Source organism: Lycium ferocissimum, chromosome 6 (assembly GCF_029784015.1).
Source record: "Lycium ferocissimum isolate CSIRO_LF1 chromosome 6, AGI_CSIRO_Lferr_CH_V1, whole genome shotgun sequence".
Lineage (NCBI taxonomy): Eukaryota > Viridiplantae > Streptophyta > Magnoliopsida > Solanales > Solanaceae > Lycium > Lycium ferocissimum.
Window position 1 is genome coordinate 64,425,865 of NC_081347.1, and position 24,005 is coordinate 64,449,869.

At 34.4% G+C, this 24,005-nt stretch overlaps 1 protein-coding gene across 1 annotated transcript in view; it reads left to right on the top strand.

Moving 5' to 3' along the window:
- Positions 1-24,005, top strand: part of LOC132061535 (calcium-transporting ATPase 4, plasma membrane-type) — a 47,498-nt gene that overhangs the window by 14,284 nt on the left and 9,209 nt on the right. The gene's annotated exons all lie outside the window — the stretch shown is intronic.

Genomic DNA, 24,005 nt, shown 5'->3' on the forward strand with positions numbered 1-24,005 from the left:
AGTTAAGTTATGTATTACAACAAAACTAACTATTTCTCAATCTCAAATAAGTTCGGGTCGGCTATCTGAACACATTATCATTTAAGTTCATTTATGTCATTATCATATTAAATAAAATAATAGTGAAAAATAAGTTGTACTCGCATTTCACATATCCGTTTCGCATATATTTGAAATTTTCGCTAAAATTGCATATTTTGGAAAAGGAATCTCGGTTATAACTAGTTTCAAAACGATCTGATTTATCAAGTTTCTCTATGGAATAGTTACTACATTTTTTTGTGCGGATTGCCCTTCAAACGCACTGGTCTTTTAATTTTTGCCTCAAATTGTTGGTCTTTAATTTTTTTGCGCTCGCTTAAAAAGTGGTGAAAAAGACTCGAGGTTCCGGGGTTCAAATTCACTCGAAAAAAAAAAAAAAAAAAAAAAAAAACACAAGGCAAAGCTTTTGCGAAACTTCTACCTTAAGCCCTAACATTTACCCAAAATTAGGCTTATAGGCCTAATTTTTTGCAAAAGTTAGGCCTTAAGGCAGAGGTTTGTCTTAAGGCCTAATTTTGAGCAAAAGTTTACCTTAAGGCAAACCTCTGCCTTAAGGCCTAACTTTTGCCCGAATAGACCTAATTTTGCTACGAAATTCTACCTTGCGAATTTTTTTTATTTGACTGAGGCGGGATTTAAACCTAGAACATCGGGATATTAGGCGAAGGATAAAGATTAAAGACCAACAATTTGAGGGGCAAAAATTAAAGACCACCCCCGAATAAGGCCAATCGAGCAAATTGCCCTCGTTACTCTTACATTTTTCTATTTAGTGTCTGAGAAGCTATAGTTAAGACTAGTGTCATGCGACGTTAAAAATTCAATTTGTAGATATATTTAAAAAAAATTCTGCTCTTGCTTCTTTATTTTTGTAACATCAATTTGACATTTTTCAAACAATTCTAATATATTAAAGTACAAAAACGTATCTGAAAGTTAAAGCAAAACATTTTTCTGAGTTTATATATTAGTTTTTTTTTTAATAAACACAAACAATTGAAAGCTTTTCTAATTTCTATTTTACTGAAATTCTTTGAGATTAAAGTCCTCGATGATCCAATGAGCTTTTCATATGTTAAATTAATCTCATCTGTTTCTTTGAATTGAACCCATATTGGCTAACATATTTGTAACCAAAACATATTACATCCTTTAATTAATGCCAAAAATATTTAATGTGAAAATATTGTTGTACGACGAAATCAATAAAGTTAACTTATAAATACATATAAAGAATTAAAAGCCTTGATATTACATGATATTTTTGTAGATGCTCTTTCAAATTAAACCACACAAAAAAGTACTGAAAAGTAATAAAAATTAAATTGTTCTTACTTTAAGTTTTTTTTTTCCCTTCCAAAAAATGCACTTTAAAAAACAATATTCTTTTTCTTTTTCTTAATTTAATGAACCATTTCATGAAATCGAAATTGTAATAACTTTTTTCATGTTGAACTTAACTATTTTGTCATATATTATATAAAAAAATTATTTATCCGGTATTTTGCAAAATATTTTAATATTAAAAAAAGTAAAAATTATACTTTTTGTAATTATCTGGTATTGTTATGTTTGGAGATAAAATTGCATTTTCTTTAACTACAATATTTTTTCAAACATTTTCAGAATATATATAAAAATAATATTTTATAGTTCCTCTTTTAATATAATAATTTATTAGATAAATTTTATGTTCAAAGTGTGTGCACGTAAAATTTGATTAATTAACTACCTTACTTCGGAGTTCATTTTTATATTGAGATGAAAGGACTATAATAACATTTGCGATACATTTTAAAAGTATTTAACAATGATATAAGTTTATTCGTATTTATTCTTTTAATTTAAAACTTAGTCCTATCTTAAGTGAAATCTTTATTAATTACTTATCTTTGGTAGTATGAGCGACACAAAATTACGGTAGAAAATAAACAAAAAACTTTATGTTTAACCGAACGAATAAAAATTGAAAATAACAAATAATAATCGGTAAATAACATCAACAAATAATAAATAGTACTATAAGAGTAATATTTTAATTCAATAATTAAGCCTATATTAAGATAGAATTTGAATGACATGATAATTCTTTACGTGCCTATAATAAATCTTAAGGAAAAATATAAATTAAAATAAATTTAATAATATTTCCTCATAAAAGACTCAAATATGTATGAGTATGCTTTGTGGGATCCAGTTTAACCTTGTCATGACATCATCATTTTAAGTGGTATTAAAGAAGTCCTTAAAGTTCTTCAAAATTTACCAAAATGTGTGAGTATTCATAAACTCATAAAAACTTCAATTAGGGGTAAAAAGAGGCAAAGCAATTCATGTGAGGATTACAAAAATTGATATTCTCCCTTATATATAGTAGTAATATGTGTATGCCCGTGCGCCCAACACTTTAGATTATAGTGGAGGAACAATGGTGATATATATATATATATATATATATATATATATATATATATATATATTATATTCAAAGCACGATTAATATAACATTGTAGTTTGTGCTCGTATCTAAAACTTTATTATATTAATGGTTGAGAAAAAAATAAATTTATTAATATTTTTAAAAGAGAAGACTTTTTTAAAAAGAAACTATTTTCGTCTCTTTGAGATAAAACAATAGCTATTTTATTTTAATTTTAATTCGATTAATTTAAAAGTCTTATATTTTTTATCAAATTTTGATTTGGATAATTCTAATTTACATTATTAAATTAATTTTACATGTTTCAAAACAAAGTAGAAATTGATTTTCTATTTAAACGAAGAAATACTATTTTTTTTTAATTTTTTGGTAAATATTCCTCGGTTTAGCTCATTTTACTTGTCATGTTGTTTTTTGCATGGTTTTTTAAGAAAACGTCGATTAGAATTATAATTTGACTAATTTACCTTATTCATTATTTGATTTCCATTTGATATATATTTTCTACGACATTAATCTCTTTTCACATTTTATTGGAGTAAGAATAAAATAAAAAGTAATTAAATTTTATCTTATTCTAAAATATAAATATTTAAAGTATATTTATTTTAGTAAACATAACAAATAAATGACATGGCGGAATAGCAAATACAACAGCTTAATATCTAGACAGATCTTATAAAAAAAGAAAGAAAATTGTATTTTGATTAACTAACCTTTTGAAGGAGTCAATTTCATTTTGCCTCCCACTAATGGATTGATACGCACGTAGCAAAATGAATCCATCATTATTGACTCAACGATACTTTGAAATTTCTGAATATTGTTTGATTTTTTAATATGTCATTTTTTTTTGGACATTATTAATTTGCATTATTTTTATGCATATATATATATATATATATATATATATATATATATATATATATATATATATATATATATATACTATGTTCAAAATACGATTAATATAACATTGTAGTTTGTAATCGTATCTAAAACTTTATTATATTAAGAATACAAAGTCTGCACTTTTTTTTTGACATTATTTTTTTTAATATGGAGCCTTTTTTATATTTTTTCTTAATAAAATCTTTTTTTATCGTGTTTGAGAGATGTTGGGTTACTTTTTTTTTTTTTTTTTTTTATATATTGCTTGATGTTGTTTAGTATGGGGTCCAAATAATTTTTTTTTTGGACATTATTAGTTTCCACTATTTTTATGCATATAATATATATACATATATTATGTTCAAAACACGATTAATATAACATTGTAGTTTGTCTTTCATATCTAAAACTTTATTATATTAGTGTTTGCTGCTTAATAAAAAGTCCGCACTTCTTTTTTTTAATATTATATATATTTTTTTAATATGGGGTTCAATTTTTTTTTTTTTATTGCTTGATTTTATTAATATAGGGTCCACTTTATTTTTTTCCCATGAGTTTGGAGATGGTGAGTTCCAATTTTTTTTTCTTCTTTTTTTTTTTTTTAATTGCTCGTGTTATTTAGTATGGGGTCCACCCCTTTTTTTTAAGGGACAACGGACGATGAAGCATGAAAAAGCTTTATATGGTTTCTTTTTTTTTATTTTTATTTTTTATATTGCTTGGTGTTATTTAGATTTTTTAATTAGTTTGCACTATTTTTATATATATATATATATATATATATATATATATGCACTATGTTCAAAACATGATTAATATAACATTAAAAAATCATTAAACCTTTATTATATAGTATTTCTAAACCAAAGTAACTTTTTTTTTTTTGACATTGTTTGTTTTTTTAATATGGGACTCACTTTTTTTTTTTTATTGCTTGATTTTGTCAATACGGGGTCCATTTTTTCCGTGAGTCAGAGATGGTGGTTCCACTATTTTATATATATATAAGTATTTTAAGTATGTTTTGTATAATAATATCATTTGCTCTCAAAAGATAAAAGGACAATAAATCCATCATTATTGATTTAATTGTTTGATTTTCTAAGCATTTTTGTATTTTACTTTTAAAATTCACTTTTTTTTTTTTTTTGATATCTTGATTTTGTTAATATGAGATCACTTTTTTTTTACAGTTTGGATGTGGTGGGTTCCACTTGTTTTTCTTCTCTTTTTTTTTTTTTTTTTAAATTACCTGATGTTTAATATACACACAATTTTTTTTAAATATTAGTAGTTGTTTAAAATATCCAGCCAATTTTTTTAAATATTAGTAGTTGTTTTTAAATATTAGGAAAAGATAAATATATATATATTTTTTTTAAAATATTGTTTAAAATATGTGGCCCATAAAATATGTGGGCTTGATTAATATGGGCCCAAAATTTTTTTTTTTTCCGTATTTCGATTTTATTAATATGGGGTTGACTTTTTTTTTTCCCAATTTTGATGCAAAAGTTTAATATGGGGCCTGCGATTTTTTTTTTTACATTTTTTTATTTTTAGGGACTGATTAAAAAAAAATTTTTTTTTTTTAGGGCTTGATTAATATGGGGCCCAAAATTTTTTTTTTAATTTTTTATGAGGGGTCCACAACGGACGACCATAAAGTGCCCCCAAACTCCCTCTTCTAAATAGTAGTAATAGTAATATAGGATGTGTTTGGTGTGGAGGAACACCCTTATTTTTTTTATTTTTTTTGAATAATAGTTTTTAGATTTACTCTTGTTTGGTTGGACTAATTATTTGAGAAAATATTTTTCCTAAGACTTTATTGTCCTTAAAGCTATTTTATTTTGTTGTCATATTATTCTTTAATCTTAAGTTGTTCTTCCGAATAGTATTAAAAAATACAGCGTATACCAACCATCTCCAAACTTCCTCGAACTACACCTGAGATATATTTTATTTTTTTTTTTTACAAAAAAGACCAGGAAAAGTCATTTTCCACACGGCACAGCCCTGTGCGTATCTTAAGTGCTAGAATAGTTTAAAAAATAAGCGTATACCAAACCCGTGATAGGTTAAAGTCAAGCCTGTGTAACTAAGGTGACCATTACAAATTTTGATTCTTCACCTGATTTCTCTTTCTTCAGACCCAAGGTAGGTTAAAGTCAAGCTTATGTAAGGTGCAACATCACAAAATTTGAGTCTTCTTGACCTGATTTTTCTTCCTTTTTTATTTATTCTTTTAAAATTATTGGTCAATTATAAAAGACATTGTTGAAGTGTCTTTTCTTACGGACATCATCACGTGGTTAATTCCATTAAATTTCCATGAAAAAGGAAAAGAAATGTGAAATGATTTCAAAGTCAATGCTGCAGTAAATCTGCGTACACAATTTATTTTTCAGATTGACCAGTAGGCAATACGAAATTGATGTGGAAATTGAAATGGTTTCATATTCCAACTTCAACGATACAATAGCATTACCACAAAAAAAAAAAAAAAAAAAAAAAAAAAAAAACTACGATGGTGCTCTCACTGTTAACCCAAAAAAACAAAAAGTACGATAGTAAAATATGAAGGTTTAAGACTTTCTAAAAGAACATACATAATCAGCCTGCCAAGATATATTGACACACCAAACATAACTAGTAAATATTTTAATTATTTTATTATCTGTAATCTACAGATCCAATTAATTCATATTCGTGATGGGTAAGTTACTAAGCAGCAGTAGCATATTAAAGATTATAAATTGTGTCAACGTTTTATAGAAATAAATAAATGAATAAATTACTGTAAAGACAAGCGGTGTCATTCTTTTATATTTATACTCAACATGTTTATTTATCTTATTGCCTATACATATCTAGTAAAATAATTTGATTAAACGGTGTCCTGTGACACTGCTTGACTCAAGATATATTCGTCGTTGCAAGAGAGTAACATGCTCCTTGCCTAGAAGTTTCTCATTTCTGGGCTCGAATGCAGCTCACTAATCTAATTGATTCAAATTCACATGGGTAATTCGCACAAATGCCCTATTTTGGGGGTGGTCTTTAAAAATTTTGTCCCTCAAAGCGCTCATCTTTAATTTTGCCCTTCGGCACTTTAAGCAATAAAAAAGTGGCCGAAAATATCCTTGATATTTTGGGTTCGAATCCTAGCAGAGTAAAAAAAATAATTTGGCAAGGTAAGGTTTTCATAGAAACTATACATATTTGGACAAAGTTATGCCTTAAGGCATAGTTCTGTAGTATGCTTTTTCCGGCATAGTTTTGTAGGACAACTTAAATTCTATAAAACTATGTCGGACAAGGCATAGTTTGTATTTTCTCTTATATAGAAATGGGACTTTGTGAAGTTTGTCATGGACCAACAAGGGCAAAAGTGGAATTAAGAATTTCCTCATGCTTAATAATGTTGTACTCTTTACTTTACATTTCTTTTAATTCCTGTTTTATTCCTCTTAGTGTGGGGACCAACTTTCCTTGCTAAAGGTGACACATACTTTCTTCCATTTTCTCCTCATTTTGGGACCTTCTCTTGTTTTAGGATTTTTAAGTCTTTTTTTAATCTTTTTAGAAAGGAATCTAATCATGTGATACAATTTTTAGGAAATATTATGCATATACTCTTATCAAAAAATTTACATATAATTATATATGTCAATTACTTTTTAAATTACAAGAATCTAAAGAAGAGAATAATTTAATTAAAAATAAAATCTTATTCTTCAAAATAAAGTTGATTTCAAATCTAGAATAAAATAAGGGAACCAAATTAAAATATTTAGTTAGGTGGAAAGACTTTTGCGGATTAAAATTTGATCGCAATAATTCTAATTTACTATTTCATTCTCATATAGCCAAAAGCTCAACAGTGATACTTACCACATCAAGTGCAAATTCTATAATTAATCCTTTTTAAAATGTATTCATAAAATGAACTTTAAAGTCCATACTAGAAAGAATAAACTATTTGAAAGTATCTTACAGGAAAATTAATACTCCCTCCGATTCAATAAGGGTGTCCACTTAGCCTTTATTTTTTGGTTAAAAAAAAGTGTCCACTTACCAAATCAAGAAAAAATTAATCTTATTTTTTCAAGTTTTCCCTTATTAAGTGTTAAGTGACCAAATCTCAATACCTATTTAATTAGGAATAATTTAATCAAATTACCTATTTTGTCTAGAAATTAGTATTTTCTCAAAGGTGTGCATATGGCTAAGTGGACACTCTTTTTTGAAATTATTTAATGTGAAAAGAGAGAAAAAAAATATTTCTTTCTATTTTACAACATATTGCATTAATTCTGAAATAAAAATTATGTGCATGAAATAGATGAAAAAAATGTGACTACATATTCATGTACTTTATATATAAGCATGAAACAGAAATTCATGTGGATGTATTTATTAAGCAAGTGAAAGAATATTGATGATGCTGATGTATATAAATAGCAAGAATAAATAGGAGGGGATTCCAATATGCATGTGTATATGTGTTGTCAAAGAGTTTGAATGTTTTTTGATAAAACCTTTTTTTTTTTATTACATAGGGGGAGGGGAGATCGAGGGAAATGGGGAAGGGGATTATAATGTGGAGATTCGAATCCTCACCAACAAGATGAAAATTCAAGTAGCCGACCAACTGAAGTATTTAATAATGAGGAACTCAGAAAGATAGAAATAATACGTGTTATTTGATAATTTAATTCTAACAGTATGACAAGACAACATACTAATTAAATTTCCCCATTATATTACATACTTACGTTACGATTATATGGTTTATGTTAGAATATCTTTACATGTGAAAAAGCACGAGCTACGGGGTAGTAGAAGAAGTAAAGCTTAGATTACCGCATCCTACACTACTTTGCATTTTTCATTTATTATCTACGCATTTTCCAACTCTTTTTATCCTAAAGGATTTTCAGTGGCATATTGATTTGACAATCAAGACTGAATTATGATATGAAATACTTGAAGATGGGTTGTATCAACCTTTTAAGAATCTATTTAGTTTTATAGCTCTCAATCTTATACTTAAAATAAAAACTAGAATAATTGTATACATTATTTTTGTTGAGCTGCATTATGTTGTTTATATTGTTATACATTCGTGACATTCAGTTATGATGCTTATGTTGGGAAAAAACAAGCAACAACCAAATTGTACGACGAGGTAATAGCGGAAGAAATACCCAAGTCAAAACTTCTCATACTATTTGAACCAAGAGAAGACAATAGATACTAGCACAAATGGAAATCCGGACAGCAACTATACCAACAACAAAATAGCAAAGCAAACAAAAGTAAATCAATACAAGAGACACCAAATTTGCGTGGCAAAACCCCTTCAAGGTGAAGAGGAAATATCCACGCGACCTCCGGCCCACAAAAGCTCCACTAAAATCAACAAGAGTTACAACAATGTTCTCCAAATGGCTACAACATCAAAATCAAACACGGAGCAACAATACATAAAAGATAGCACCAAAACTAGTGAAGAAAGGAGAGAAATCACCCCAAAAATGAGTTACCGTTCGTACTGAAGACTCGAGCTGTAGTGCACTTCACAAAATCGATGTCTACCATTGAAATCCAAGAACCTCCAGAACCCCCGCTCAAATTTCAAGACAATCCAATGGTTAACGAATTCAGAAACACAATTTTAAGTGATCTTGTGGGTGATTTTCAATCGGTCCGAAAATCACCTCTTCTCTCAATTTTTCTCTCTATATATGACTATAAATTCACTCTTGTGTTATAAAAAATAAGACCTAAGTTGATCCTATATATAGAGGATTTGAGGGCAAAAGTAGCCTGATCCAAATTGGATTGGGTTTTATTAATCCAATTCTACATAGGAAGGGAAAACTCAAAACCCAACAGCTTAAATATATTATTGTTACTTTAAGAGTCGCCAGCTTGCTGAAAATAGTAGCTATAGCTAAGACTAGAATCAAATTGTCTAAATTTCAGCGCTGCACAGGTATACCATACTAGTTTCGAATACATATGAAAATCCTTCACTGCTACTGATACTTCAATTGCTAAGTTAGGAATCTTAACATTAACATTATAGGTAAATGCGCACTACACATAATTCTTTTTTAAAAAACAATTCTTAACCTGCCAATAGGAATTGGAATCATCTCCTAATAATTTTCCAAGTTGGATAAGATGCGAATCTTGGACTGCAAATTCACTATATTTCACAGAATTAGATTCCATCACAAAGCAAATACACCATTATTTTTTTGACCATTTTCGTGATTCTTCATTTTTCTAGTTTTGGTTCTCTGCTGAAACAGCCAACTTTACTATGGTTGTGCTTCTATTCCCTTAAATGACTTTCTTAACTTTTAAAAAAAATAAAAAGTCTTCTAAAAAATAAAAATAAAAGAAATGTTAGCTCCCCTTGCATTTCTCTGATTGATTTGGCAAACTAAAAATGAGAGTTAGAACAAAGTCCATAGATAACTAGTATTACTTAGAAACTATGCCTTGTCTGACATAATTTTATAGAAATTAAGTTATCCTATAGAACTATGCCATGGAAACATTACCTTACGAAATTATTTTGTTTTTACTCTTCCTAAGATTCAACCTGCACTCTTCGATTTCTAGATCAAATAATGTTAATACTTTGGACCACAAATTGAATAAGAAGTAGGGGCAAAAATTAAAGACCAACGATTTGAGGGGAGGGGGGAATTAAAGACTAGTCCATGTGAAGGACAATCCGCGCAATATTATGAATTCACATCAGATAGGCCCACTAAGGCAGTAGAAAGCTCCTTGCCAAGAAGTTTCTCATTCCCAAGTTCAGACCAATCTACTGGTTCAATTAATTAATATGCACGCCGGATAGCCCCAATAAGGAGGTTAATTATGCACGCCGGATAGCCCCAATAAGGAGGTATAACCTCCTTACGGTGAAGTTTTCATTCTCAAAATTCAAATTGGAAACCTCTGATTAAGAGTGAAGAAATTTCAATCATTCCATTACACTTCTTGATGGTAGCAAGCGGACGTTCTAAAATTTTCCCTTATTATTCGTTCACCTAAATTATCAAACATGACATAAACCTCATATACACACATTTAAGTTTGTTTTGCCAAATGTGTATCCATTTTGGTAGAACGGAAGGTTTGCCATACCAACATTTCAATATTGAATTTTTATTTTTATTTTCTTTTCGTTTACATAACAAATAGAGGAGGAGAGGAATCCTGATATATCATTGTATTATTTGAAATTGTTTAGTTTTGTCTTTCGTAATATTTTCTTTATCAATTTATATCTTTGCCGATGACAAATAGTCTCATATTTTTTTATCGAAAAAGGGCCAAATATGCCCCTGTTATGAGAAAAGGGCCAAATATACCCCTAGTTATACTTTTGGGCCAAATATACCCCTGCTGTTATACTTTAGGGCCAAATATACCCTTCATCCGTTAAAGTTGTCCAATGAGGACATCTCATCCTACTTGGCTGCTACACATTTGTTGTTTGATGAGGTGGATGTCACGTGACATGCCTTAGAATTAAATGTAGAAAAGGAAACAGGTAATATACGAATTGACCTGTGTTAGGCCATCAAATTGCTGCCTGTGATAGAGACCTCCCAAATTTGACTTTCATTTGAATCTTTTCTGGGATCAGATACAAATCAAATAGAAGTTTGAGTATTCACATTGTCGTTGACTGAAACTTAAAGGTCAGTTTAGCAATAGATAAGTTTCTAAGGCAATGTATTCTTTTCCTAAAAACAAGAAAGAAGAAAATGGAGTAAGAATGTCCTAGTATTGAAATGATTTAAATTTAGGAAAAGGTCAAAAATGCCCTCTCTTAAAAATATTCAAAACTTATTTTGGGTCAAAAATACCCCTCCCGTCCTTAAAAGTTTTCAAATATACCCTGCGCTTGACGGAAATTATCATTCTCGTAAATAATAACCCATAAGATGATATGATTATATTAAAAAAGAAAATGGATTAAGAATGTCCTAGTATTGGAAATGATTTAAATTTATCATTTTATTTTTAGCCCTTTTTCCAAAGTGTTGAATAAAATTTATCATCTTTCCGTGTTGAATAAAAATTGCCTTCAACGTTAATTTTTGAATTAAAAATGTCCGTCCTTTTATCTATTGGACCTCAATTGCTATTTACGGTTAAAGATGTTCATCCTTGTAAGGAAATTATGAGTGGTAAATGTGAAATTTACTTAAATAGGTGGTACTGATTAGCAAACCTTAAAGGTAAATTCTACAGAGTGGTGATTAGACCAATTATGTTGTATGGTGGAATGTTGGATAGTCAAGAACTCCCATGTTGAGCAAATGAAAGTTGCCGAGCTGAGAATGCTAAGATGGATGTGTGAGCATACTATGAGAGATAGGATTAGGAATGAACATATCCAGGACAAGGTAGGTGTTCCTTACGTGGTGGATAAGATGAGTGAAGCGAGATTGAGATAGTTCGTGCATGTGAAGAAGAGACAGACTAATGTCCCAGTGAGGAAGTGTGAGAGGTTGCATATGTTTGGTTTAAGGAGAGATAGAGGAAAGCCAAAGAAATATTGAGGAAGAAGAGATTAGACAAAAAATGGTGCATCTTTAGCTTACCGATGACATGGCCCTAAATAAGGAGATATGGAGTTCGCGGATTAGGGTAGATAGTTAGTAGGTAAGCGTTGTCTCACTTTTCTGTGGTATATGCTGGTGGTAGTTTGGAGCGTCGTATCTGCTCCTCTTTTTATACAAAGAGTAGTAGTATTCTTGTAGTTTGAAGAGAATATACCACATCGGTGATGGACGACAATCTTGGGCTACGTATAAGGTTTGGGCAATCCTCCTCCCTTTGAGCTAGCTTTTGGAGTATGAGTTAGGATGGTATCAAAGCTAGGTTTAAGCACCATCCGATGTGGGTCCCCATAAAAAGAGGGGGGCAAAATATCCCTGGATCGATTGGGGGGAGGGGGTAAAAATGTCCTCGGTCCATGAATGTGTATGCTCTAGATCGGACAGTAGGCCCCGGATAAAAAGAATGTTCGGATATGAGCATGAGGGAAGGTGAAGAGAATAACCACATCGGTGACGGACGATAATCCTGGGCTCCTTATAATGCTTAGGCAATCATCCTCCCTTTGAGCTAGCTTTTGGGGTGTGAGTTAGGCCCAATGCCTAATTTGACATAGTCCCTTGTTCTTCGATTTTCTGTTACTGTGTGTTTTTTATTTGTACTTCGGTTATCATACTATTTGTTGTTATCATTGTTTCTTTCTTTCAGAATGCTATGTCTCGCTTTTCTTATTATTTGTCATGGCTTATTCAATTTTGTATTTTTCTCCAAAACAGCTTTGAATTGATTTTCCGAGCCGAGCATCTATCGGAAACAAGCTCACTACTTTCACAAGATAGGGATAAGGTCTGCGTACACACTACCCTTTCCAAACTCCACTTATGAAATTACATTGGGTATGTTATTATTGTTGATTTATTGGTCTACGTGAATATTAGACCTACTCATAAATAACTATCCAGTTCAAATTTATTTGTTCGAATTTCTAATAATCCACCATTATTAAACGATGAAGAAGTTGAGCTAAATCTAGTGAAATCAATTGGAGCTTGTTTGCATCGGATTTGAACAAAAAATCACAACTTCGAATGAAGAAGACATTATTGTCTTTTGAATTCATTCAGTCGCAAACGTGAAACATCAAAGAAACTAGGTACAAATATGTGGTTTCTAGTTGTTTTGGGTTAACCCGCATGGATCGAGTTATTATGGTTAGGACCAAATACAACAATAAATCAATGTCACTTATGTAATCAAAACCTCATGTGTCATCTCATAATTTCGCTAAAAAGAGGGGATTTTTAACCTAAAATTTAACGTTAAGAGCAATTAGAGGCTAATAAGTAGAGGAAGATATTTTTAGCCAAAAAATTAACATTAAAGACAATTGAGATCCAATAAATAGAAGGAGACTAATTTAAAATATTTCAATATATTAAGAACGTTTCTGACCCTTTTTCGTATTAAAAAATGTAAATCAGTTAAAATTGCAAAGAAGGAAGGAAGCTTGAAATTTTAATTTTAATTCCCATTTATGGATTTAAACGATAAATGTTGAGAAATAAACAAAGGCTGATTTATTTAGTCAGATTTAAAGTTAAGAACACTTTAAAGAAATGCCATTAACCAATTAAAGCTTAAATATTCTCTAAGAAAACGAAAAAGGTAGTATCATGGAAACTTTTAAAAAAAGGTATCATGAGATCTTTACTGATGTTTCCAAAAAGTTAAGATATGATTTTAGGATCTCTTAACTTTTGATATGATTCCGAAAGCATCAGATCCTAAAATCTTAGTCTTTGTTTGCTTTTTCTATTTTAATTCTACATAATAAAATGTTCTTCGTGCTCCTTACTCCTACTTTTTCAATTAAGTAAATAGTTTTAAAGTATGTATAATTATATATATAGTAAAGGTACTATAGAAACTTTTCAAAAAAGTATCATGAGATCTCTTAACTTTTGACACGACTCCAAATTAAAAGTATCAGCTCCTAAAATCTCAGTCTTTATTTACTTTTACTATTTTAAAATTAGACATAATATAATGCTCTTCATGCTCCTTGCTCCCAACTTTTTCAGTAAAGTAAATAGTTTTGGGTGTGTCTAATTATATATATAGTCGTTGTAATTATTTTTTTATAACAATAAGTTATTTTTCACTTATTATAACATGTAATTTATCTTATTTAAAAATTATAAATTTAATATTCTTTTATAAAAAGGTCTACCTATAAATATTCTTTGGGTGATTAGATAGTGTACAAAAATAGACTACACTAATGTGCATGTAAAACTTAAAATCTAAAGGACATTGGTTAAAATCGGATACACTATTTGAAATCGAGCAACTTTATCATACTTTAGATACTAGGTCTAATATTATCCCTGCTGATAGGAAAAAGGATATTATTTTTGTCAGCCGAAATGCACAAATACTCGATTTTAGCCACGTAACGTCACCTCACGTCACGTCCCTCTGATTTCGGCCACGTGTCCCATTTCGAGTGGCTAACTTCGGAAACCGCCTCAAGACACGTCGCTTCAAATCACGTCTCATTAATTCTCGGACACGTGTCGCCTCCCGATTGGTTGGCCTTGTAATCGCTTCGGTAAACGTCTATATATGGAGTTACAGTTGCTCTTTTTTTACCTTTCATTTTTCACTTTCCACCTTTTGTCATCTTCGTTTCTTTGCTTGAACTGGCCCGTTATCACCAATCACCAAATCTTCAAATCTTCATCCCTTTAAGCCGAATCTTCATATCTTCAACTCGAATCTTCAAATCTTCAAACCTTCAAGTTCGTATATTCATCTCAGCCTTCAAATCTTCATCTGAATCTTCAAATCTCCTTCAAACCTTCAAATCTTCATACCAACTTCTTCATAAATTCATATTTGATCAAAAAATGTCAACGAACACCGACTCCGCTTCCCAGAATGTACCCTCGGCTTCATCTCCGAGTACCACACTTGCTCCCAAACCCGGAGATAAGATACTTCCTCAACCGACGGCCACAGACATAATACCGGCGAAGCCCAATTATAACCATGAATTTGCAGTTGAAAAGGCGGTGCAAGCATCGGATAGGGGTTTCGATGTGAGACATTATCCCTCATCAATTAAAGAAAATCGCCTCCCTCAGGTTCGGGCCGAGTGTGGATGGGACAAGCGTCCGGTTCAGGTGTTTTCCCCTGGTGACGCCGAATCCATCACCAATTATAAGGAACGGTTTCTGTACGTTTATACGTACCCGTTCACTCTTAAGCTCGACCCTCCTATTGATCCAGTTATTCTCGAGATGTGCCGGACGTACAATGTGTGTCTCGCCCAAATTGGGCCAATTATCTGGAGGATCTTGGCCTGCTTTCGTCTATTGTCAAATAACGTCAATAAAGAGTTCATGTTGGCATACTTCATTCGGCTGTATTGCTCGAGGATCTTTTGTGGGGGTATGATAAAGGTCTCCAAATGAGGCCGAAACCCGATCATTTCCTGTCTCAACGAGGATAGAGACGGAGGATGGCTTGAACGTTTCGTCCGGGTTAGGACTGCAGATATTATCCCAGCGGAGTACATGCCTTTCCTAGAAAAGTGGAATAACAAACGTGAGTCCGTTAAATGTGTTTCCATTACGTGTATCCGAGTCCCCTATTTTTTTAATTTTTTTTTACTTGTTCAAAATTTTCAGCCTCAGCATGGATCCCTTCTGCCGTCCGGAATTTCCCCTAGTGGGTTGAGGCAATCATCAGCCAGCACTTACACGAAGAACGGACATGGGCAAAGTTATCCCGGGACCCGTGGGTTGTGCAAAACCACGGTAATTTTTTCTTCAGCTCTGATCATATCCTTCCGTTTCGCCTTTTCCTTCTTTAACTCTTCGATGCCTAGGTTTGGGCAAAGGTTCCGTGGAACCACGACTTGCACTAACGGATGAGCTCCGCTACACCGGTTTCGAGTTTGATATGGTGTGATCATCTCTACTTATTGTCGCAAAAAAAAGAGGCAAAACCCTCGACCAAGGGGCAGAAGAAAAAGAAGAGGTCAAGAAGTGATGTTCGAACCCTGAGGGACGAATCCGAGCCTGACATTATTCTTCGAAGAGTTGGTGCAGGTCCCTTCGTCGCCGTTGTTCCTGAGGAAGAAACTACTATCCCAACCTCGACTACAGGTGTGGAAGATGAGGTTCCTTTTCCTCCGGTTACCGAGTATATCCAAGCTCCGATTCCTCTAAGGTCAATTGAATTTATTGACATTTTAGGTGATGCTTTACCCGAGGCGGCGCCTTTGGTGAAGAGGCCTAGAAGGTCCGGTCCAACCTTAGAAACTGAGCCTACCCAAAGGGTTGAAATGGCCCCAGAAGTTGAAGTTATTGCGGCAACCGACCCGTCGTCTAGTGCCGACCCGCCCATCGCGACTGAAGTACTTCCAACTGCTGACACTACTAGAGCTGTTCGAGCTTCTCCTCTTGCTCCTTCATCGAGGTCGGATAACCTCGATGATATGCTTACCGGTACCCCTCCTACTACAGCCGAAGCCTCGGGTTTTGGTCACCTTCATATTCCACGAGCTACGAGGGATGCCAACCGGTCCACTGAAACAGGTGCGAGGTCAAAACTTGTTGACATTTTCCCAGCCCCGAGTGTAGAACCAAGAAGGACTAGGTCGGTTGTGGTCACCGTCCCGAGGACTGCAGTTTTTTATCGCGTCCCGTGGGGGTTGCAAGTTATCTAAGACCTCTTATTTCAGATTCAGACAAGGAGAAGATGGAGGGACTCTCATGGCAATGTCTTATAAACGAGGTACGTGCGGCAGTAATCGGCAAATGTTCTTATGAATTTCTACAAGATTGACGTGCGATTCTCCGTTTTCGCTAATCGATTTTATAACTTCGTTTGTTTTACATTTGCAGAGTGTTGTGCTCGTAAATGAAGGCTTCATCCGAGCCCAACACGAAGTAGAGGATTTGAAGGGCCAGCTGGATGCTCAGAGCCGGGAAACTGAGAAGTTTAAGATGCTTTTGCAGGAAAAGGAGGATCAACTGAGCCGGGCAGTCCCTCCTCTGAATCTTCAATCCGAACTTGAGGTAGCTAAAGCTGATAACCTCCGTCTAAAGGCTGAACTCGATGATGCGATTGAAAAGAACTAGCTCCTGGACCAGGATAACATAAACCTTGGTCGAGAAAATGCTACTTTTGCTACCAAACTCGGCGAGTTCGAGGTTACAATCGCCCAACTACGGGGTAAGCTTCATTCGGCCAAGGTTGATGTTGAGAAAGCAATAGAGAAGTCGAGGCAGCTTGAGGCCAAGAGGGCTATCGAGAGGGAGAGGCTGAGAGTATTTGAAGAAAAGGCCGATACTCGTGCCCCGGGGATCGGGGATTTAGCAAGAGCCGCCGAGGAAGCTATTTTGGCCAATGATTGTCTCCATACCGAGCTTACATCTGTCAATGAGGTTCGAACCTCTCTAATTGACATGAAATCCGAGTTGGAGGAGAAGCTGAAGAAAACTGAGGCTGATCTAGATGAGGCCCTTAATGATGTAGTGGCCGCCGAGGCTCGTTCTACTCTCTTGGCCGAGTATGTGTCACGACCCGACTAGGGGGCCACGACGGGCACCCGGAGCTGACTACCGAGCACCACTCATACTGCTAGTCATCATACTTATTCTGCATTTATCTATTACTCCACACCTCTAATCATAAGGAAAAAAAAACCATTTTCAATTTGAAGCATATCTACATTTATATACATAAGCCCTTCGGCTATCAAAATAATATATATACAATGAGGCGAAATCACGAGACCATAGTACCCACACATACGTATCTACGAGCCTCTACTAGAGTACTAGATATAAGGACGGGACAGGACCCCGCCGTGCCCAAATATGTACACAAAAATAGTATCTCGAAAGTAGCACCTCCGGAGTAATGGAGTGCTCTTATAAATCTGTTGATAGCTCCTATGAATCCGGATCGCCTCCCTGTTTACCTATGGGTATAAACACAACGTCCAAAAGAAAAGGGACGTCAGTACGAGCATTGCACTGAGTATGTAAGGCATGAAAAGAAACTGGCATAATAAAGAAATCATGAACATGAGGTGAAGATATAACTTGCTTAGCCTTTAAGAGTAAATGCATTTTATACATATCACATATATCAACATATCACATGTGCCATCGTCGTTAACCCGCGTCCGGATAGACATCATACGCCGCCCACTAGTGGTGTCATGCCCGCCCTCTAGGCTCTGTAACTATAAGCGTTGCCCGCCGTGTCATGCCTAGCCTTATAGGCCTTGCAATCATATGCACCCGTGTCACGACCTCACCCGTAGCCGTGACCGGTGCCCCGCTTAGGCACCCAAACAAACTTACGAACCAAATTGTCGATTAGGACGTATCAAAAGATTCACAGTACATCATTCGTACGATAGCGTATAACGGACATCATACGTATACCGAAACGAATGCCGCCTGCGGCCGCCCGTGCGAACTCATCATATCAAAATCAAAGTCGCGAACGTACATCGCCCGACACACACATACATACAAACATGTGGGCCATATAGGCCATAGTAACATGCGGGGCCGCTTAAGGGCGCAAAACAGAATCACATACAAACAAACCAGTAACCATATACAAACAAAACGACCCACGACCCACAAACATGACTACGTGCCCTAGCGTACAAACAAACATACGAACATACGAACATACGACGGACAGGCCCCGTCGTACCCGAACTACAAGTGTACAATATACAGAGCGAAGCATATATACCAAATACGAGCTCCGACTGGGGAGCACTCCAAATAGCGTGAACGGGAAGCCTAAACCGGGATCACCTAAACGAGCGCTCGTACCGCGCAAGATGAAAAAACGTGCCCCCGAAGAACGGGTCACACGAAAAGTACCGAGTATGTAAAGAAGGTACACAAGAATCCAAGTCATGGCCGGGAGTCGAACATACGTATCAAATACGTAAATAACAGCCAAACCCGCGCGGAATGTAAATGTACGCAATGCAAATAAAAATCATGCATAAGTGCCAGAACGTGGTCACCCCCCGACGCCGGTGCCACAACACATCATACTCCGTGTTTTCAAATCTCCGTACATCTCCGAACCCATCACAAAATCACACACGCATCAAATCATCGCATCGATCGCAGGCCATATCACATCATAACACCATAAACTAACCTACCTCTACGGCGAGGTCCAAAACCGTAACACATCATATCGCCGAATGTGTCACAAAGCGCACGATTTCGTAACCGGCCCGGTACGGCGAACGAAGTCATAATCATTGTACGAGCGCAGTAATGCAAACCACATGCATATTAAAATACGCTCCAGACTCGACACATAGCTTCGATAGAACACATTAGGACTGTGAGGCTCAAAAGGAGTATCGAGTTAATCGAGTTAATATACAAAAAGTCGCGAACTCTTAAGTTATCGCTTTTTTTTTTCTCAAAAGCACATCGTAGGTCATGTTCGTAAAATTTTAGCATCATTCATAGTAACGAACTTTCAAATATCATTATCTGGACATTTCAAACGACCATAACGTCATAGGCAAACACTTCTTTTTCATATCGTACGAACATGAGCCAAACAAATCAAATAAGGGAGGTCTCGGAACCTGCGGGCCCACCTCGGGTCGAGTCTAGGCGGCGGGCATAAATTACAAACATTAAGCCCCATAGGGTTAACTATAAGAGTTTCGGAGCGATTCGGATTCATTTGCGAGAGTTACGAAGGTTTAAGCATCCTTTAAATCAAATATAAGAATTACAGTTCAATTGCGCTGAATGAATAGTAACCAAAATCAAACTCGGATTTCTAGGAGCAGAATTAGTCCCGAGGTTCCGTTATCGGCCTAGTAGGTCTAGGACATGCCATATGAAGGATAGGTAAGCGTTACATACCTTTCGCGCTTGTTAAGCTCGTCAAAATTCCGATCCCGTTTCGTCAAAAATCTGCAAATGGTCATCTTTACCAATTACTATTCATGCAAGTTGACATTTAATCCTTGGTTATATTTGGCTACCGAAATTTGCAAAGATTTCTCCTATAAGTATAGCACCCCCGAGATTTAACTCCTAGCCCAAACAACCAACAATAACCAACAACAACCACAACAATCACTACAAATCGCATCATAATGTCATTACCCTACTTTCCGACAAATGCAAGAATTCATTTCGACTTCATACTTTCAAACCAAGCACTCAACTCAAACCATTTAACCTTTATTCATGTTATAAACATCATCACAACACAATTAACATATCAAACAAAATAATTCATTCTTATTTCATTTTATCCATACTACACCTGGCAACATCCACTTTCCTTCCATTCCAACAAAGCCATTAATCTTCTATTCACTTCACAAGCTCATAACAACATAATTAACATACTAAATAAATTCAACCAATTTCCCTACATACATAGCACTACACGGCCACATATATATATAAACACATACACACGGCCACACAACACACCTCTTAACCCCATGATTTTCATTCAATTTCATTCACCACAACACTTATAAATTTCCTACAAATACGAGAAGAAACGTAAAATTCTTTATTTTTCTCCCCTTCAAGGCTCACTACCATGCACGGTTCTACATGCACACGGCCTACGCACACACACACACCACACTCTCTTAATTCTAACCATTATAACATATAAATTCACTCCATAATATGAAACATAAGAATCTTACCTTTTCTTGAAATTTTAGCTTTCCGCAAACGGAGTTCTTCCTCCCAACCAATTATACTACGTCAAAGAGCGTCTTGCACTTGTCACGAATTCAAGAAGAACAAGATTTTTGGATTGAAGATGCAAGCTAGAAATTTTTTTTTCTTTTCTTTCTTTTCTTTCTCCCTTGGAGCCGACTCGCTCCTTTCTTGATTTCTCTTTTTTTTTTTTTCTTTGATTTTCTTGAAAATTCTAGATAGCCTAGAATGTTATATAGTCCTCTCCTTAATTCATCACATGGATTAATTTAAAATCCATGGATTTGGGCCATGAAGTGGCCGGCCAAGGCTTCCAATTTTGGGCCTCATTTCATTTTTTTTTAGCCCAATTAATCATGGATCATATTTTAAAATTCCCGAAACAAATTTTCAAAATCCCAATTTTACCCTTGGCCTTCTCTAACACTTCCACACCAATATTTTTCATAGCCGACATATTCATACTAGTAAGATTCAAATGTGGCCTTATTTCTTACAAACAAAGATTATTCCAAACTTTCCAAATGTGCAAAAATGCCGGATATAACAGCCCGCCTTAGCGGTGTCATGCCCGGCCTTATAGGCTCGGTGGGTTCGTAACATCATATGCTCATCATAAACTTGTCATCATCATACATTCGTCATAACACATGCATTAGAACTTAAAGATGGTCTATAACTATATCGGGGTGACATAAGGTCGAGGACCCCCCAATTACATTATGGAGTGATCATATTTATCATACCTTACCTTGAAAGAACTAGCATCATAAGGTGGGTCTAGCAATAAATGAATAACATTAAAGGATAGTATAAAGATCATTAGCTTCATAAGAGTATCGTATCATAAGCTTTAGGATCTTTAGGCTTTAAACTCATCATCATCATTATCATATTCATAACGTATCTCTTATATTTATCTCATATGGGCTCTTCATGAACATAGACTTCGATTTTCGGAAAGTAAGAAGGCCATGAAGAAGGAGGGGAAAATCATATCATGAGATTCATGCCTTAGAAAGGAAGGGACTAGCCTTACATACCTTTTCATTTAGCTACTCTATCGCTCAACGCCCCTCCAATATTCACGTCTCTACCTTCAATAGCTTGCACTAATATTAGATAATCGATAGCTTAAGCATACTTGACTAAAGCTAGAGAAAATTGGGCAAAAGATATCCTTTGTTTCTACTACTTTCTCCATATCATATAACAACTCTCAATCATCAATAATAACATTCCTAATATCATATCCAACAATATTCATCAACCATACATTATTCTAGATCCTCCTACTTTCCTTTCATAGCATCCATAACCATGGTCATAATACAACATTTCATTCATCCTCATATAAAGTTTCTCCCATATTCTTAATATCATTTGTAGCATAACCATAATCACAACATATCAAGAATCATGACTCATATTAAGCTACTACTCAACAATGTCACTATTTTCATGTTTGTAACCCATTTTCTATTTTCTTCCGTGATCCAAGTCTTTCAACCTCTCAATACTTTAAATAACATGGAATGATCATAAAACTTACCTTTGATAGAGTAGGAATATCCCTTGGATAGCAATACTCCACTTGAAGAAAAACCCTAGCTTCACTTCCAAGAGAATTCTTGACTTGGATGAACCCTAGTGAGCTTCTTGCACTTGATTCACATGAATTTATGATATTGATCTTTGATTTCCCTTGGATTCTTGAATATGAAGTATGTAGAACCTTCTAGAGGTCCTGAGAGAAGTGGAGAAGTGGAAAGAATGAGAAAATAAGAGTGGGAACATGTATTTATACTTGCAACTTATTCAAATTGCCGGTATTATACGAATTCACTTATACGGTCCGTATAACATTGTACGGTCCGTATAAGTGTCCGTGGTTCACCATCAGGGAAAACGTCTTCCTGTTAGGTGTTATACGGACCATATAATGTTATACGGACCGTATAAGCGGTCGTATAACCCCATTTCCCTTAAATGATTTTCATCGTTCGTTTGATCTCCAATCCTTATGGAACGTTCTTAACACTTGTTTAGCACTTCATTACCAATCTAAGGAGTGTTATAGCCCTTCTTTAAGACATCATTAAGTCAACATTAACTGCATTTACGGAGCTTTTCCAAAACACAACATATGCTCTGCCTTCCTTCAGGGACTTTCTCCTCTTACTTCCATCATCTTTGAAATCTTAATTAGAATCGTTAAATAACCTTTCTTACTTGTAGGAACATCACATACTTCTTACCCTGCGTTAGTCTATTTACTATGCAACAACATGAAATTTTTCGAGATGTAACAAAGATGAACGGTGGAAATCCTGAAGGATGGCCCTCGAACATGTTCAATGGGGCATAGAGGATATCTCGGCTCGTATTCTTGATGCGAGAATGATCGAGGACAAGACAAAGAAAGCTCTCGAGGATAGTTCCGAGGGTGATTTCGAGGAAACCATTTCTGAGAACTCGGGTTCTTTTAACACCGAGTAAATCGGGCCTATATGAGCCTTTGTTTTGTTTTTTATTATGTAAAAAATTCTAAGTGTAAAGCCTCGGTTTATTGGATCATCTATGAAATGCATATTTTCTTTTTCAGCCATTATTGAAATGTTTGATTCTAGTATGTCTCACGATACTTGTCTTAAAAGTTTGTTTCGTGTGTAAAATAATCGAGCTTCTAAGACTAATCCTTTTATCCGAATTGAGCCTATCTTAACTCATCGGTTATGAGCTTTACTTTGTTCGGCTTGTTTTTTGACCAAAGATTGATCGAATGATTTGACCGCGAGGCTTATTTATGCTTTGTGAATTCAGACGTCTCCGAATCACCTCGGGCATTTTAAGTCGAGGTCTTTTAATTATTTGACCTTCTACCGACTGTTTGTTTTTAGCGGATTAGGTTCGGGTATCATAACCTTTGTACCTTTTTTGACTTTTATGACTAAGCCCCATTCTTGTGTTTAGAAGTGGAATTGCCTTGCCAAGTACGACCTTTCTGCCTTTGTCGAATTTTTGACGGTAGTCCCTGGTGTAGGGTCATTAATAAGCGAACATACCTAAGACACGCTTTTCTACAATACTTCTTCTTCATATCGCAAATGTTTATATAAAATTTAAGGATTTTATCTAATCCTTTCCGTTTTCCTAGTAGTGAATACTACCCAAGCACGATTCGTTTGATCGTTTGGCCTCATATCAACCCAGCATGTAGGTTCAGATTTACACAAAACAAGAAATACAAACTTCAAAAT